Raw genomic sequence first — 10,170 nt, 5'->3', positions numbered from 1 at the left:
CGGACACCTATCCAGATGCCAGCCGGCTGACATCTCTTCACCTGCTCAACACCACTGCTCTGGATAGGAAATGATCGCCTCATCTTCAGCCGGCGACCTCAGGCCCTCCATTAGGCCACAAATACCAATTTTTCTTGACCGACTAGACCAAATAACATCATTTTGAGACTCAAATGAAGTTAAATATTATTACTATAGCAAGCTAAATCTGGTAGTGCCATGATCAAAATTCAAACTTGTTATGTGTTTATTGACTTGATTGAGAGGTTAGGGTAGAAAATAAAAAGTGAGTGAATGCTGTTAGTCTTAAAATCTGCTTACAATTTTCTCCCTTCTTACCCCCCTGCACATGGTGGTCAAGTGAAGTGTGATATTGAAGGACTTTTTAGATGAGAAGAAAGGTTAGAAAATCATTCCCTTTGATTAAATGGGGGTTTAGGGTAGGGATAGGTTAGGGTGGGGGAGGATAGGGAGATTTAAACATTATGAAAACACTCACTCATGAAATGAGCCACTTAGTTCCTATTTAATGTTTTCTTTTTAGTTTAGAAAGAGGTAGACATTGTCTTTGATAAATTCTAGTCATATTTAGTCATTTTGACCAATGGAATATCTTCAAAGCAATGCAAGGCAAACTGACTTGCTTTCCTCGCTCCCTGTGATGGAAATTCAATACAGTCTTCACAATATGATTAAAAAAAAAAAAAAAAAAAGTAGTGTTCCCACCAAGAAAGAATATGTTTGGAAATAAGGCCACTTAATGTTAAAATTATTTAAATACTATGAAAGGTTATTTGTTTGGCAACACATTCCAGTCAGGGGGACTTTTCTGCTCCATATATTTCAGGTTTGCACAGCTGGTCTCATTATCGTCTGCGTGGAGATCTGAAGTGAAATGCTGAATGTACATCCATAGGAGAAGTGACAATACTGTGAAAAAGGGATGCTAGCATTCATTAGTGTGTGTGGGATGAGTCCCAAGAAACTTGTTCTGAGGAGGGAGAATAGAAGAAAATGATTTGATTTTTGGCATGTGCTGAGGGATTGGCTGATGGAAATTTTCCAGAAGATGGCAGGCAGAAGAGCCCTGATGAAAGCTTCTTTATAGGAACTTCAGTGTTTTAAGGGCTCAGAGCTCCAGAACTTTGTTCAGGTGCCTGTTTACCTGGAGGTCCATCGACATGGAAAAGTATTTTGGAGTGTGTCTTTTGAGACAGCATCAAAGTTCTCAAGATACCTTGTAAAGCCTGACCCTGGAATGACCATGGACATTTTTCTACCTCCAGTTTGGGTCAACTGGAGTATGCCTGGGGACCTTGAAGAATGGCTCTGCTGCTGCCATTTGTTCAGTGCTTCTATTTATTCAGATGTTAGAGGAGTCTAGGTTTTAGAGGCAGATACACCTAGTTTAAGTCCCGTTGCTAGTTGGTCTGAGGCAAGTCACTGTCTTTTTAAGGCTCTGGTTTCTCAACTATAAAATGGAGATAATGATCACAAATGTCTGTCCCTCAACTGTGATTTCCTTGAAGACATGGCCCTATTTGTCTCTTTTTTCTACTTGTCCCTGATACTTAGTACCATGCCTGACGTAAAATGTTAGCTATCATTATTATTGCCATGTAGATCAATTATGTGTACAAATTAAACTGGGCCATGACCTGAGAAAGAAAAGAATAATATTGTACCCACCATCCAGGGATGAGGTGCTATAAAATTTGGATTATTGTAATAAAATATACACCATTCCACCTCCCACTTTTATGTATATAAAGAGGTTTTCTTTAATTTTTTGTAATGTGGGGAGAGGTAAGAATATTATGATTTCAGACAGAAAATATTGTACTTCGGTTGATTTTTTAGTGATTTTTTAGATCAGTTAAATCCATTCCATGAGTTTAATTGATCTAAAGAAGGCCAAACTCAGCAATATTTGAGTGACAAAGAACGATTGGATTTAAACTGGCACAGGAGCCACAGTGCTGGTTCCTTGGCACACAGAGTTCTGTAATCCAAGTTATCAGATTGGATTTGAAAGTGATAAAGCTGTAGAAATTGTAGAAAGGGAAATGGCAATAAATAAATAAATGAATAAATAAATAAATAAATAAATAAATAAATAAATAAGTAAGTAAATAAATAAAATGGAAAGATTTGATCTTTGGCAGTAACTGGTTTTATTTTCTGATGGGAAAAATAGGTTTACTAAAGATGAATCACACTTGAGATTTTTCTTACTCACTTTGAACAGAACCAAAGTGGAAATGTGAACAGGGAAGTCCTTTTTCACTATTAGTATGAACCAAGAAATGGTTTGAGGCTGTGGTTGGAGCCATGTTCCTATAATTTCGGGTGTGGTAATTATGAAGAAAACAATGTCCCTGGCTGCTTTTATTCTAAGAATTTTATACTTACCATTTCTATATGTTTTTATTGTGAGCTTGCTTGTTTTAGTCTGAGTATGCCAGTTCAAAGAGACCAAGTGTACATCATATTCTGTGTATTTAGTGATAAAATTACTAAACTACCATGTGCCTGTTTTTAAATTTGTGCTTTAATATTGTCTTTCAGAGCAGAGAGTCTTCGCTTTTGGCAATGAAACGAGAGAAAACTTGCTATGTTTTAAAAATTGGGGGATAAATCCTTTTCATAAATTGCCAATTTTAACCTTTAAAAAAAAATCTAGACTTTCAAATATTTTCACCGCAAGCAAGGCACACTTCTGGCTTGGCTTTAGTCACAATTTCTCATCAAAACAATGGTTTACCTCTCTGAGATGTCAGGCTGGGCTTGCGCATTCTGTGTGATGCAAATCTCTCTCCTGTAGGTAAATGCATACTTTCTGACATATGCTCCTCAGCATCACAGGCATATTCCCACTCCTGGGCCTTTACACATATATTTTTTTCTAGAATGTTCTCCAGATATCTACCTGGCTTGTTCTCTCATTTCTTTCAGGTCCCTTTTCAAGCATCACCTTCTTCTATCATAGTTAAATTCCCCTAAACTCTATCTGCTTTCCTTGCTTGTTTCCCCCCTCCCCCCCACAGCATTTCACCATCTCTTAGATTAAATTTTTTTTACTTATTTATTTATTGTTTCCCAAACTAGAATGTAAGTTCCATGAGGGGCAGGACTTTGCTTTGTTTATTGCCATGTCCCCAGTGCCTAGAACAGTGCCTGGCATGCAATAAATATTTATTGACTGACTGAATCTCACATGCCCTAATGAATTAATGGTTAATCTAAATGCACTAATCTCACTCAGAGAAGGAGAGAGCCAGTTCTGCTTTTCACTTTCCTATTAATCAGTTCAAAAATCCATTTGTTTTAGTGAAACAGGAGGTAAAAATATACACAGTTAAACCTGGTGAAAGAAAACTTAATGGATATAAGTTAATTTATATTTTAGAAATTTTTGTGCAGTGAGTAAAAACAATACTGTTAAAAAGAATCATCTTAAAAAGCCATGCTAAATAAGCCACAATAAGGAGTTAAGTTGATTTCCCATTGAAGCCCCTTCATCCCCTCTTAATGGAGTATTGACAATGTTTTAAGCATGACTTTGCCTAAGACTTCTAAAAATGTTGCCTTTGTAATTAAAATTCCATACTACTACTGAACTGCTGCTCTTTTCTATGGAGTAATTTTTGTCTCAACAAATTCTATAAATGCCTTGCCTGGCTGTGATTCAAAAGGAGCTGAAAGACGGGAAAGCTGGGGACAGACAATTTCAGCTTCTTCATCTGTTATGCTCATGTCATAACTGAACACTCTAATGGCTTGCAATAGTTTAAAAATAAAAGAAAAACAACAAACAAAACTGTGGCCCTTGGAACAAGCTGAACATTCAAATCAGACATATTAATCATCACACACACACACACACACACACACACACACACTGCTATGATCTTGTGGGTAGGGGAAGGCCCTTGAACAAGAGACATAAGGGCTGGTCTGATAATTCATGTAGCAGCTCCCACTTACTTCATACAGATTGTGCTTTGAGGATGGCTTAAAGTCAAATATGTGTGCAATGAGTTCATCTCCACACTTACTCTTTTCTTTGTTGAAATGGAGCTCATTAAACTTAATAATGAGTCCCATTATTAAGTAACTAAAACTTGAAAAAGGTAAGCCTATATGTTTCCTACTCCAAGAAAGACTGAACTTAGCTAATCACTCAAGGGTTCAATAGGACAGGTCTAATCAACCGAAAAGGGACAACCTTGGTAAAAATCAGTCATTAAATGAATCTGCTCAATAAGCACTCCTTTATTGGGATAATAAAAATAATACAAACTGCTTCTGTGAAAAGGTTCTAGGACCTTGAAACTCAAGTTCAAAATGAAATAAAATGCAAACTTCAAGACTTTACCTAACAGACCTCCTACTATGTTCTAGCTACATAACTATGTAAATATGTAATTGTCTGCAGTCCTGAATTCACTTTTCCCCCCTTCAGACTGATAAAACAGATTGATTGCTTTTAAAGCAGTATCTTTTCTCCTCTCTCATCCTGTGTGGAACAGAGATAATGGATAAGTGAGAAAAATCAAAGAAACTTCTGGATCCATCATAATGGCAGCCTGACCACCACACTAAGCAGCAGCAAATGGAATAGTCTTGGAAACATACCAGGCCTTGTTTGGTAGCTTATTGTGTCTCCAAAACTGAGAGGCACTGCATAACTCCTGACTTTTCAACAGTGGTGCTCAGAAGAAGTTCAGTTCTTCAGGAATGGATCTGAGAGGGTGGACCTCTGAACTTTCTCCAATTTGACATCCCAAAGGAATTAGTGTTTTCCCTTCAAGGACTCATGGGCTCTCAATACTTACCACTGTCCAGAGCAGAATGTGGCCCACTTTCTCAGTGTGCCTTTTGTTCATTTGAGGGTGTGGACACTGGGCTTTACACTTGAAAAACTCTTATGATGAAATATGAGTGATCCAAGAATATTTCACCTTTTCCAAGCTGACCTCATTATTGAGGCCACTCTAAGGCCAGAATGTGTGCTCCTCAAGCCCTGCTCCCTGTCCTAGTCACCTGCTTCAACTCTATGAAAGGTTTTGGGGTACTGGGAATTTGAGGGGACAAAAAGTTGCCAAAAGGTGAATTTATCTCAGAATAGGGGTGGGTTGGAGTCTACTTATACATCACCTGGCAGAGCTATCTCAATGGCAGCTTTAAACACTCCTCTGGCTCCAAAGAACAAACTGTGAGAGCTGGGTGGAAATGTCAGTTGAGACAGAAGAGCAGCAAACAGCTTTGTTTTCCTATAGTTGTGGTTTTACATGATGATGATGACACACGAAGATGAAAATGTGCAGCACGAACTCCAGTTGTTATCTGAGTGAGCATCTCTGCCAACACTGAAGGATATGTGTGGGTGTCACCTGCAAGCAAAGAGAGAGAGAGAGAGAAAGAAAAAGAGGCCCTGTTTCCGAAAGAAGAGCCAGTTAATCAAAGATCAACAGTGACAAGGGGTGTTGTTTATTTCATGAGCTCTATATTTAATTTCCTTCCCCTTGCTAATCTCCAAGTCTGAATTAACTCTCTGGACTAAATATATATGTGTTTGGTGGCTGAGAAAGGGGGTGGAAAAGATGGTCTTCAATGAGCAGTATTGCAGTTACCATAGTTATTTTTAGTCATTTCTTTCGTCTCCTGGGTGCACACTTAGCATTTGCTATGTTAGCTTCCAAAGTGTGAATTTTTGCTAATTTTTGGGAACTCATGACATTTACACAAGGGTAGACAAGCTTGAGGTAGTTATTGGGGACCCTCTTTCACTGCCAACCCTGTGCATCTTTTATTTAAGTTGTTTTATATTTCTTCCCTCTGCCTTTCCCCTCACTCATTCAATAACTATCTGACAAGCACTTGCCCAGCTCTAAGAAGTGGGCCAGCTACTGGAGATGTGACAGTGAGCAACACGAACATTATTATCTCCACACTTACCAAGTGTAGAGTGTAGACTTTGTATACCTCCCCACCTCCTGCTTTATTTAATATCCTGTTTCTCAGGGTAACCACTTAGTCTTAATTATGGGCTTAGACCTTAATGTGGCTATTTGATAGCCTTCGCCTTGATTTGCCTGAAATTTATTTCATTGAGATGTTCTTATTTGACATCTCTAACTTGTTTAATGTCTTGGATCAGGGACTGATAAGTTTTTTCTGGAAAGGGATGGAGAGTAAATATTTTAGGCTTTGTGTCATATAGTCTCTTGCAGCTATGCAACTCTGCCATTGCAGTATAAAAAGAGCCAGAGATGATAATCCAACAAAGGAGCATGTTGTGTTCCAATAAACCTTGACTTGTTGATATTTTAACTTCATATAATCTTCACATCACATAGCCTTAATATTCTTTTGACTTTTTTCTGATCATTTACTCATGTAAAATCCATTGTTAGTTTATGGGCTGTTCAAAGGCAAGCGGTGGGCTGGATTTGGCCTGCAGGCTGCGAAGTGTTGACCCTTAACTTAGACCCAAGGCCACAGTTTCAGCTGCAAGCTTGTCTTTGAGGTCTAGCCACCATCTACCTTTGTAAGGCTAGAAGGATGCCTTTGGATGTGTGTAAAGGCCTATTGGAGGTGCTAAATGTTAAGTATCTGTTTGAAAGAAAGACATGGATCAACAGAAAGGAAGGAAGAAGAAACTTCATCTGAGGGAAAGTCATCTTAGGCAAAAGAAACAGGGAATTATAAGAAAAGAGGAGAAGAAGCTGATTCAGGATGATAGAGTCCCCTGTATATTGTTGCTGAAAGTCTAAAGATCTTGTGAATTATGGTTACTCTTCTCATAAGCCCTGTTTGCCCTTTCTGCTCTTTTCTAGGCATCAAATGCTTTTAATCTCAAAGGACACAAAATAAACGTCAAGTCAGAGCAGGCAGGGGACGAAAAATGGCCTGTCTTTCCCTGCAAAGTCTTCCCTACACAGCACACTCAAATCCACCCTGGGGCTGGTGCAGCAGAGATCAGGAGCAGCTCTCTCAGAACTGGCCTCCCATTTTCTGTCAGTCACACTCTTTCCATCTGCACTTGGCTGCTTTTTTATGGATGACCAAGAGTGAACTCCTCTTACCTCTAACTTCAGCTAAGGCTCAGCATTTCACAGGTGACTGGTGAAATCAGTTTTACTGACCTGACATTTGTCATCCCTTCACCTCCATTCTCCACTCTTGTCCACAGCTGCTGGTCACACCCAAGGTACAAATTGTCCCTGGAAGCAGCCCAGTGTATGTGGGCACCATGACTACACACCCATTCACACCATCTGGGCAATTTAAAAATAGGGCTGAATGTAGTAACATTTAGCCTGATCTGCCCAGCTAAGATCAGGAAATTGCCTCTAAAAGGTCAGATGATTAATATTACTGTGCCAATGTCTCGGGTGTCAGTGATGAAAAATGTTTCTGGCAGAATGGATTTATCCTGACTTTGTACATGGCATTCAAGTTCTGGATCTGGGAAAACGGTCTCAGGAATTCCAAGATTTTTTTTCAGCATGCAAGGTCACTGTGTGCATTTATGCATGGTACACCCTGCATAGGGACTTCTCGTCAAAAGAATGGAAGGGGCTGAAATCCACTCAGGGTCCCCTTACTAAGTTATGCGCCTGCAAGAGCTACATCTACCTGGAGAGGGCACCTTTCTTTAATGTTCAATATGTTTGGTATTGAGAATCTGACAGAATGCTTGCCTTTTTGCCACTTGGTTACTGGGCTCTTCATATAATAAATTAGATCACCATTCTCCAAACAGAAATTATCTAGGAAGAACAAAAAGTTAAAATAAAACCAAAAAAGTGGCATGGTTCTTATGCCATGAAATGTCTTTCCTGGGTTCCTTCTTTAGCCATTTCTTCCCCTCGATTCTTTACACTTTAATTCAGTTTGTCAGGTTTTTCCTCACATACATCTGGTGGGTTTGTCTTTTAAGAGTAATGTGAGAAGAAACTTGCTGGTTTGGATCTCAGAGGAAATATAAGCTCGATTTTGTGACCTGGAGAATACTGGATTTTGAGTTAGTTTTTGGGATGTCCCTGGAACATCTTAGTTAGTGACAGAGTCTACTCTTGTTTCCTAGTTATCAATACATGAGAGGGTAGATTAAATGTTCTCAAGTCTAGTTCCTATAATAGTTGTCATAATCCTTATAACTGCCCCAGAATAATTTTTCCAAAATAAATGGCATTGTTTTGGGTTTTATAACAAAAAACCCAAATCATCTCATGCTTAAATTTTACAGGTAACCATATTTTATGTTTGATATTTGTCAATCAGGATTATTTGACTAAATCTACTATTTCCTATAACTCTTAAATTAAGTAATTTATCAAAATTGTTTTTATCAATTTCTCATAAGAAAATAATAAATTTTATTTATAAGTTTAGGTTAGAAATCTTATAAATTTCTTGGAACTTATGGATTTAATTTGAAAAGCACCTATGCATTATAGGCTAAGAAACTATTACATCATTTCTAAAGTTTGACATTTTCCAAATAATAAACTTCTTGATAACATAAACTTTACATTATGGAGCCTTCCAGAGTAAACCATACCTTGAATATGATTGGTGCTCAGAACATCTGAACTGAATGAATAAATGGACAGATGAATGAAAGACTATCTTTTATTTGAATACTTGCAAGCTGTTTTGGTCTTTAACAGATTAGATGAACTAGGTACTGGAAAAGATGGGAAAATTGAGGACTACTGATAAAGATTTACAGTTTTTTAAATTGTTAAATGTATCTTATTAATATGTATTTTAAGACATTCTTCAGACATTTAGAAGCAAAAACTATTTACCCTTCCTTGGCAACAAACAGAACTCTTGTGTTCAGGTATCTACCCTCCATGTGCTTCTGGGACATGCCAAGGTGTGCATAAGGATTGGTTGAAGCCAGAATAGTGGTTCTGTTTTTATCATCAGTCAATGTTTTAGGCATGCACCCATGACGAAATTCTGACCAATAGCTATGGCCAGTGTGTTCTGAGGGGCCTCTGGGAAAGTTTCTCTTTGCTCTAAAAAAGATATTTGGAAATATAATATCTTTCTTCTATAGATTTTGTGTTTGAAAGTGGCATCTGGAACAGCTATTTCAGTACCATGAGGAGAGTAAGCCTGAGAAGAACATGCTGAGGTAAGCAGATTGATCACACTATTGAGCTACAGATCGAACCACCACTGAAACTATTCTTCCTTCAACTTCTTGTCATATGAGACAGTTTTACTATTTAAGCCAGTTTGAGTTGGATTTTTTATTGTAGAAAGCTTAAAGCATTCTAACTGGTAACTCCTTCATGTTTATTGATGTGTATTTATATTAATAGATTATATTACTTAAGGATTCAAAGAACTTGACTCAATAGTATCTTGTCCTATTGACATGTTCAATTATTAGTCTCTGTTAACTCTCAGTAACTAAATGTTGTTACTGGACCCAGGACAGTGTCCATAAAATTGGACACATAAAATTTGGGCAACTTGCCTCGTTGAACACGTTTTCTATTGGGGATGTAACAGATCACAGAATAGCAGAAGACGGAAGGCCTCCACAGGAGAGCATTAGGACTTTTTCCATCTCTTCCTTCTGTTATATGAATTAATGAGAAGGAACACTTCCTGGAGGGAGCTTGGGGAATTTATTGTCATATTTTGAATTAAAATGGGAACATTGGCTTACTTCCTTACAGTATGGGATAGCATGCACTAGTAAATTCTTTCAAGATTCTTTAGCTGAATTCTACCCCTGTGTTCCTTAATGCTATCCTACTCCAGGGGCCAATAAGAAAGATAACTCTTAGTAGGTATAAAACAATAAATACTTAAACAATGTATTAAAAATAAAACTTTAAAATGTACATAGATTTAAAAATATAAAACTAAAAAATTAACATTGTTGATTTAGATCAGTTGCTTAGTTTTTTTAAAGTGGTAAAACCCTCCCCCATTTTTCTTTTAATGAAATCTTATCAGAAGGTCAAAATATGTGTACTGGGCCTGGACCCTCATCCTTTCAATCTCTTTCAGCTTTTGGCAGTGGCTCCTCAGGCAACACTGATCTTCTTGGGGTCCCTGGGATGACATATGAACTTCTAGAGAGGCTTTGGGATTTCCCAGAGGAAGACTTGGGTCCTGTGAAAGGGACAAAAG

This window comes from Miniopterus natalensis, chromosome 8 (genome assembly GCF_054644295.1).
Source record: "Miniopterus natalensis isolate mMinNat1 chromosome 8, mMinNat1.hap1, whole genome shotgun sequence".
Classification (NCBI taxonomy): domain Eukaryota; kingdom Metazoa; phylum Chordata; class Mammalia; order Chiroptera; family Miniopteridae; genus Miniopterus; species Miniopterus natalensis.
Note: the sequence above shows the minus strand (reverse complement) of the source record.